We start from the raw sequence: 9,831 nt of genomic DNA, 5'->3' as shown, positions 1-9,831 counted from the left end.
GCTGATCCATTAATTTATATAGTTAGATTAGGTTTTGTACATATCTTTTTCATTGATTTATGTCGCTAAGTTAGATTTTGTATGTATCAGTTCCACTGATTTATATAGTTCAGTTAGATTTTGTACATATCTTCTATTAGTTTATATAGTTAGGTTAAGTTGGACTAAGTAGGTTGAGTTTTGTGTATATTATATATATATATATATATATATATATATATAATTAAATTTATATCGTTAGGTTAGGTTTTATACGTATCTGCTTCATTGATATATCGTGTTATTTCCTTTATTTTCATTTTTGTCTTTTTCGTGAATTGTGAATAGAAGTAAAAAAAATGATATAAACACATTACTACTGCTATTATTATTATTATTATTATTATTATTATTATTATTATTATTATTACTACTACTACTATTTTCTCTCTCTCGTTTCCATTATTGCCTGCTCTTCAGGAATATTTTGAATGCCAAATTTTTCTACAATGCGAAACAAAATAGGCCTAATAGTATGAGATCTCTTTTCATGGTGAGGTTATGACTGCACATGAACTAGAGACAGTAGATGTATTGCTTACCGGCGTGAAAATATATATTACCGGTATCAAATAGTAATGATTATATCAACATCAAGACAAATTTTATCTCAAAATACAGGTAGTCAACAAAAATCAAAATCATTTTAAACCCAATATAATTATGGAATCTACTTAGGAGGCAGGCACGTGAGGTCTCTCAATGCTAATTTAAGATAGTTGTGCCTACATTAGATTGAAGTTAGTTTAATATTATTTAAGTTAAAAAATTCGTTTCAGTAATAAAAAATAGGTTATATAGGCATATCTACCTACATATCACTTCATCGAATTGAGGTTATAAATATACGAATGTTACTACAGAAATACCTGAACTATAACATTATATATATATATATATATATATATATATATATATATCAATGTATATCAATGTATGGTACATATCTGTAGCATAGAATTTTAATGCAGTCAATAACTGTATTATTGGAGGCACTGGCAAACCCCTATTATTCGTTTTTGTCAACCAATCATCGAAAGTATAAGCAATCTCAACAAGTTTCTTTATCAAATCGGAACCGTTTTTTTTTAATTCTATATCATTATAAAATTCCACGGGATTGTCTTTAGGCCTCTCTCTAATGTTGCGCTTTTGTAGTTTGTCCACTAATTGTGCCATCTCTTCCGCACGTTATAATAAATAATTCGACAACCTCCAAGACGTCCGCCATTTTTCTACAAAGTGTCACTTTCGGCTCAAAGTGTGGTCGGAAGTACACTTTTACCCAAAGTGTTCCTTTGCACCAAAGTGTTCACTGTGCAACGGAAAAGTGATACTTTGCGTCTTCCAAAGGACACTTTAATCGAAAGTGTCGACTATGAATACCAGCCTTAGAGCTATACTGGAGACATAATTATATGTTTTCCTAGTGCCTAGCGACAAATATAAAGACATTGTAAGTTACAAGCTGCGACATTTCATTTTGGATGTCATTGAAATATTTAATGTTTGGTGATTTTAGGAGAAGCCCAAACCACTTTGAAAATCCTTTAAAGTGAAAATTCAGACGCAAGAAATCATCTAAGCAAATAATTCACATTATAAATTCATTCTAAACAAAATCGAAAACATAAAAGAATCTCATTTGCCACTTTATAGTGTAGTGTTGTAACGAACTATAGGATGCGGCAGTGGAATGTGACGGTTTTTGTAGTCCTGTTGTGGGACACTCAGGACGAATTAAAAGAAAACACATATACTCAGGGGCGGCTCGTCCATAAGAGCTCCGGAGCTGCAGCACTCCCTGTTTTGACAAGAATATAAAAATAATATTTATTTTAATTTGTAGAAGAATTTCTACAGCTTTTATTGGTAAATTGCTTCATATTTCATCTGGCCGGGAATATGTACTATTATCTTATGCATAATCTTTTTGAGCGTCGACTGTATTGGAATTGACACTGCATTCAAAGTCGTCCTGGAATCTGCAGGGTGGTCAGCTCATAGAGAGTGTGTCTTGAATGGTCAGGGGGTAGAGAGGTGAAGGGAATCAGATGGAAACTGCCGCTGTTTAAAACCCATATCTCACTGCAATGGCTTGCAGAGCCAGGCCACAAGGGATCTTTCCTCTCCTCCCACACCGCTATTGTAATGCTACGACAAATGGATTCTCTATTCCCTTGAAACTTAATGACAAAATTTTTATTTTCTTTTCACATACTTATTGTTGTAGAATCTTATCGAGTTAATATAACGAAATTAATATTCTCTTTTGCCTTATTATTACGTATAAAACCAGCCTCCAGCAGAACCAAATATTTGCCTTAACTCAAAATGATTGCACGAGTAGAATTCTTTTGATATAGCGCGTAAAATGCGAAAGAGACTTCTTTTCCAGTTTTAGAAAATTGTTGACCATCAGTATATCTGAGTGTTACTTTGGTGTGACGTCTTAGTATCGTAACTTAACCAGTGCAAATTTGCAAGCATGAGTGTGTGTGAATTACAAAATATTAATTTTATTTTTCTCAACTTTCTCTCGCGGAGAAGATTGATGTAATGAAGTGAAATTACAGGATCGTCCGTTACCCGACTTAAATCTTACTCAAGCTTCATCCAGCCGAAATAGTGCATATATGTAAGGAAGTATAACAATGAAATTTACGCTAAGCATTTGTCGTTACGTGGATGTGAACAAAAAAATCTGTATTTTGTTTTCCTTGCCTCCTCTTCGGTGGTGATGCTGCATGGACAAGGAGTGGTGTGACATATTTAGGACATTTGCCCCTAAAAAGCAAAATGCACGAATCTTCGCAGCCTCACCTTAAAAATGTTGTTTCATTGGCTATGTTAGGCAAAACTAATATTGTTGTGCAATTAAGTGAAACGAACAGTACAAACATTCTCAAACATAATCAAGAAGTGAGAAAAAAAAAAACATGAAATTATTTTTAGAAAAGATTGATTGTGTCAAATTTTGTGGCCAATATGAATTTCCCCTTAGGGGACATGATGAAAAAACGATTCGAAGAACACTGGTGTATTTCGTGGGTTACTACAGTTCGCGAGTAATCTAAATGAGCCTCTCAAAAATCATTTAGATTATTTAGAACATGCCACTGTTGAAAGGTAATTCTAAGACAATTCAGTATGCACTGGTAGATTGCAAGTTGAGTGTCTGCCGATCTGAAATTCAGACTGAAATCGATGGTATTAGTTTTTTTTTTTTTTTTTAGCGATTAGCAAATGATGCCACAGATATCTCTCAACTAAGTCAGGAAGTTTTGATTTTTCGATATATAGTGCATTTATTTTCCATGTATTGTGGGTCCCTATCACCACGGCATGGCGCGTCCTCAGGTTGCGGATAGAGGAGACGGCCTCCAGATATGGAGGGTAGCTGTGATTATATTGAATAAGCAGTCGTGGACAGCCGATAAGGTGTGGTCCTCCAGCTTGGGGGTTGGGCGAAGGGCTAACAACCCATCACCGTAAAAAACAGCTTGTTACGAATCCTTACAATAAGCCTCGGAATAGGACTGATTCTCTGGCACGACCACAGCAAAGGAATAAGGTTTTGAGATTTGGCACTTGGAACGTACTAGTCTTTATAGAACAGGAGGGGTACATTAGTAGCAAAAGAACTAGCTAGATATAGAATAGACTTCGTGGGAGTACAAGAGGTTAGGTTAGATGGGAATGGCATATCACAAATAGGAGATTACTTGTTGTATTATGGGGAAGGAAACAATAATCACCAATTAGGAACAGGATTCTTTGTTCATAAAAAATAAAATCAGCCGTAAAAAAGGTCGAATTTATCAGTGACAGGTTATCATATTTAGTACTTAAGGGTAGATGGTGCGACATCATAGTTATAAATGCTCACGCCCCTACAGAAGAGAAAGACGACCGTATAAAGGATAGCTTCTATGAGGAATTGGAACATACTTTTGATCAGTTACCTAGATATCGCATGAAAATTTTTTTGGGGGATTTCAATGCTAAAGTAGGACGGGAGGATATTTTTAGACCAACTATTGGAAAAGAGAGCCTACACGCAATTAGTAGTGACAATGGAGTTAGATTAGTCAACTTTGCCACATCGAAAAATCTAATTGTCAAAAGTACAACATTCCCCCATAAGGATATACATAAATATACTTGGACTTCTCCAGATGGATTGACACACAACCAAATAGATCACATCTTGATAGATAAACGGAGACACACTAGTATAGTAGACATTAGAACTTTCAGGGGTGCAGACTGTAATTCTGACCATTATTTGGTAATTGGAGAATTAAGAGAAAGACTATCAATAGCCAAGCGAGTAGAGCAACAAGTTAATATTACTAAATTCAATATTTTGAAATTAATGGACGAGGAAACTAAGCACAATTATCACGTCGAAATTTCGAATAAGTTTGCCACTTTATAAAGTTCCGACGAAGTTGAGAAGGAATTAGATGTTAACAGCGTGTGGGAAAATATCAGAGATAGTATCAAAATTGCAGCTGAGCAGAGCATAAGTTATTATGAAACTAAGAAAAAGAAACCGTGGTTTGATGAAGATTGTTGCATGGTAGTAGAAAGAAGGAAACAGGCAAAATTGAAATTCTTACAGGATCCAGTTGAGGAGAAGAGAGATAATTATTTCAATGAAAGACTGGAAGAAAGTCGTACACTTAGGAATAAAAAGAGGGATTACTTGAAGGAAAAACTGAATGAGGTAGAAGCAAATAGTAAGTATAAAAACATTAGAGATTTATATAAGGGTATAAAGGAATTTAAGAACGGATCTCAGCTAAGGGTAAACGTGATCAAGGATGAGAATGGTGACTTGCTTGCAGACTCTCCATCAATCCTAAACAGATGGAAAAACTATTTTGCGCAACTACTAAATGTACATAGGCCAAATAGAAATGATCGGGATGAAATTGAAATACAAACTGCTGAGCCATTTATACCTGAACCCACGCTTTCAGAAGTCGAAATTGCGATAGAAAATCTGAAAAAGTACAAGTCTCCAGGTATCGATCAAATTCCAGCAGAATTAATACAAGAGGGTGGAAGTGCATTATATAGCGAAATTTATAAACTTGTACTTGCTATTTGGGAAAAGGAAATTGTACCAGAACAATGGAAGGGGTCCATAATTGTACCTATTTTTAAGAAGGGGGACAAAACCAACTGTGGTAACTTTCGAGGAATATCACTTTTGTTGACAGCGTACAAAATTTTGTCCAATATTATTTTGAGAAGATTAATTCCGTACGTAGATGAAATTATTGGGGATCATCAGTGTGGTTTAAGGCGTAATAGATCGACTATTGATCAGATTTTTTGTATTCGACAGATAATGGAGAAAAAATGGGAATATAAGGGTACAGTACATCAGTTATTCATAGATTTCAAAAAGGCATATGACTCGGTTAAGAGGGAAGTATTATATGATATTCTTACTGAATTTGGTATTCCCAAGAAACTAGTTCGATTAATTAAAATGTGTCTCAGTGAAACATACAGCAGAGTCCGTATAGGTCGGGCAGTTTCTATCTGATGCTTTTCCAATTCACTGCGGGCTAAAGCAGGGAAATGCACTATCACCTTTACTTTTTCACTTCGCTCTAGAATATGCCATCAGGAAAGTTCAGGATAACACAGAGGGTTTGGAATTGAACGGGTTACATCAGCTTCTTGCCTATGCAGATGACGTGAATATGTTAGGAGAAAATCGACAAACGATTAGGGAAAACGCGGAAATTCTACTTGAAGCAAGTAAAGCGATAGGATTGGAAGTAAATCCCGAAAAGACAAAGTATATGATTATGTCTCGTGACCAGAATATTGTACGAAATGGAAATATAAAAATTGGAGATTTATCCTTCGAAGGGGTGGAAAAATTCAAATATCTTGGAGCAACAGTAACAAATATAACTGACACTCGGGAGGAAATTAAACGCAGAATAAGTATGGGAAATGCGTGTTATTATTCGGTTGAGAAGCTTTTATCATCTAGTCAGCTGTCAAAAAATCTGAAAGTTAGAATTTATAAAAGAGTTATATTACCGGTTGTTCTGTATGGTTGTGAAACTTGGACTCTCACTCTGAGAGAGGGACATAGGTTAAGGGTGTTAGAGAATAAGGTACTTAGGAAAATATTTGGGGCTAAGAGGGATGAAGTTACAGGAGAATGGAGAAAGTTACACAACGCAGAACTGCACGCATTGTAGGGGAACCTGTCCTAAAATGACATACCATAAGAAAAAACTGCTGTTGGTGGTGTGTTTCTGCATAAATAAAAGATTATTTTACACATACAGATATTAAACTATATTACTTTTACTATGGCACAGTTAAAAGGAGGATATTTTACATTAGGTGTCCCCTATACAGCTTTTTAAACAATTGTATCACTATGTCATTTTATCGACAGTACTCGGGTAATATGACATACTCATCTCAAAGTGAGATACCGAATATTTTTACTTGAATATATGGCATGAAAATGACTTTGCTTTCTTGGAGAGACGAGCAGACTCGCTGTGCACACAAATTGTACTTAGTTCAATTGAGCCAAGTCTCCTTGCACTTAGTACAATTGAACCAAGTCTCTTTTTGTCTTGAATGACAGAATAAGTTATTTCAATAAAGGTATGACATATCATCATCGTCATCTGAGTTACATCCCAGATCATCTCTGTCCACTTCTTGATCCAAAGGAAGTCTTTTCTTCCCTTGGTGACAAGAACAGGACTGTGTCCTGTGCAGAATGAGCTGGGGCGTTGTCATGAAGCAAAACGACCCCTTTGGACAGCTTCCCGCGACGCTTCGTCTTGATAGCCTCCCGTAACCTTGTCAGGAGATTTCGGTAGTATGCTCCTGTGATGGTTTGCCCCTTCTGAGCATAATCTGTCAGCACCACACCTTGGATGTCCCAAAACACACTCAGCATCACCTTGCCCGGTGATGGTTGGGTCTTCGCCAGTCACACATGCTGCTTCTTTAGGCTATCAAATTTTGCCTCACTCCCCGTATTCTCCTGATATGGTACCTAGTGACTTCTTCCTCTTTCCTCGGATGAAGAAACCATTGCGTGGCAGGCAATGACGATGAGGTGATTTTTGAGGTGGAATGTTTCCTGAACAGCCAAAATGCAGACTTCTACAACCAAGACCTACGTCAAGTCATCCATCGTTGGGAAAAATGTGTCGCGTTGAAGGGCGAATATGTAGAAAAGGACTAACACCATCACCAAGTTTCATGGTCGCAGCTTCATTTTTTCGAGGTGATAATTAAAACTTTATGACTCCCCCTCGTATGGGCTGCTAGTAAAAGTTTGTTCTCGTTGTGCCTCTTTTCCTATAGATATGCCCAATTTGTGAAGAAACGGAAGTCGGAATACGTAATATGGCCTCACGAATAAGCTTGATGTATTTTCCTTTAAAGATTTACAGCAGATACTTACAGAACATCACAAAGAACATGATTCAGCTGTTTAAGATACTAATTGGTGTAGCTGATCCAACTGCAGTTATAGGAATTAGTGCAGTTACTTCCAGTTGGGCATTGTCTTCGGCATTTGCAGTTTCCGGTTTTGGGCTTTCTTCTTACGATAAGCCATTCAGTTATTCCTGCAGCACTAAAACATGATCAGGAAATGTATGAGGATTGATTGATTCAAAGGCCAAATTATTGTTTGTGCAAATCAAATAATAGCATTGTGGTTGGTGGCTGCTTTCCTGTAGCCCAATGAAAATAAACTGCCAATCTGGTATTGGGTCACTCAGCTCTCCTAAGATAAACCCTCAACTATTTGGAGTCTTCCTGGTTCTGATACGATTTGAGAGACCCAAATAATTTCTCATCTAAGAGGTGAAGTTGATGCGTGATGTGTGGAGAGGATAAAACCATTATCTCTGGCATATGTCAACATATCAATATGTTTATGGTTCAAATGAGCATCAACCAGAAGAAGTACTTTGTTTTTGGATATGTTGGCATATTCAGCACTTTAGCCATTGTGTAAACAACTCCACGGTCATCCATCCCAGTTCATTAACTAGTCCTAATGTTCCATATGAAACTTCATCAAAAAAGTTATATTTTCTCTTCTTCATTGCAAATATCAAAGCAGGCAGAACAAAATTTCCAGGAGAGCTAATATGACAACACTGTTGCTTGTTGACCTCGCTTGGTGCATTTTATAGTCCCTACTTGCTTTTTTTTCCTCGAGCTGGAAGGATTTTATTTTATGTTTGAACAGCTAGGAATAGTGCCGATTCATCAACTTTCCAAATTCATGTAGGATGGATGTGTTTTTCACCTAAAAATGCATAAACTTTCAATTCGGGTAAAATGACATAGAGTGTCATTTTATCCTCATAGATGGTATGTCATTTTACCCTGACTGGTAGCTTTGAACATATGGAGGTACAGGCAACGCTTATATGGATTTGAAGGTTACAAAAAACGTCAAAAATAATCAGAACGAAAGTACTTACATGCCTCATATACAAAAAAATGTGTTTGATTTCTTTAAGTCTATGAAAAATGCCACCAAAGAAATGTCACTCCAAAGTTCGACAACAAGATTTTCGCTGATTTAAGCACACAAGTAAGATTTTTCACGAAAAATCAAAGCAATTTATGGAGGTTCTCTGTAACCAATATATGAACATAACCCAGTTCAAAGGAATTCTGTCTCGTGCACAAGTATTGAGAAACCTAAGGTATGTCATTTTACCTGTGTATGTCATTTTAAGACAGTTTCCCCTATTCTTCACCTGACATAATTAGGAACATTAAATCCAGACGTTTGCGATGGGAAGGGCATGTAGCACGTATGGGCGAATCCAGGAATGCACATAGAGTGTTAGTTGGGAGACCGGAGGGAAAAAGACCTTTGGGAAGGCCGAGACGTAGCTGGGAGGATAATATTAAAATGGATTTGAGGGAGGTGGGATATGATGATAGGGACTGGATTAATCTTGCACAGGATAGGGACCGATGGCGGGCTTATGTGAGGGCGGCAATGAACCTTCGGGTTCTTTAAAAGCCATTTGTAAGTAAGTAAGTAGGGTCTAAGTGCATTTATTTTTGTCCTATACTTATTAGTAATGGTATCAAGAAATGAAATTTGTATGTACCAAAATCTACTGCAGCTCTCCCAATCCACAATTTCACGAGCCCCCACTGCATATACTGGAAGTAATCTAGTACAATGCAATTTATTAATGCCTGATTACTTTATAAAAACTACATGTCTTAAGTAGCCTCCACGGTAACGAATACGTTCCTGCAATCTTCTATGGAAGTTCTGCATAACTCGTCCCAACAAAACAGGTTCGAAAACACTAATTTCATTCCTTATGTTTTGTTTCAGCTGGATGATGGTGTGAGGTTTGTTGCGATACACCTATAGGAAGTAATCAGCTGCAGTCAGGTCAGGAGATCTTGGCGGCCAGGCATTGTCTCCAAATCGTGAAATTATTCGTTCTGGAAACATGTTTAGCAGACAGTTCATTGAACCAAGAGCAGTGTGCGCTGATTACTTCGTATGGGGTTATAAAGAAAAGTAGGGTGTATCGCAACAAGCCTGGTACCATCATCCAGCTGAAACAAAACATAAGGAACGAAATTAGTGCCATCGATCCTGTTTTGTTGGGGCGAGTTATGCAGAACTTTCATAGCAGATTGCAGGAATATATTCGTTGCCGTGGAGGCTACTTAAGACATGTAGTTTTTAAAAAGTAATCAGACATTAATAAATAGCATTGTACTAGATTA

Source organism: Periplaneta americana, chromosome 5 (assembly GCF_040183065.1).
Source record: "Periplaneta americana isolate PAMFEO1 chromosome 5, P.americana_PAMFEO1_priV1, whole genome shotgun sequence".
Lineage (NCBI taxonomy): Eukaryota > Metazoa > Arthropoda > Insecta > Blattodea > Blattidae > Periplaneta > Periplaneta americana.
This window is presented reverse-complemented; position numbering follows the sequence as displayed.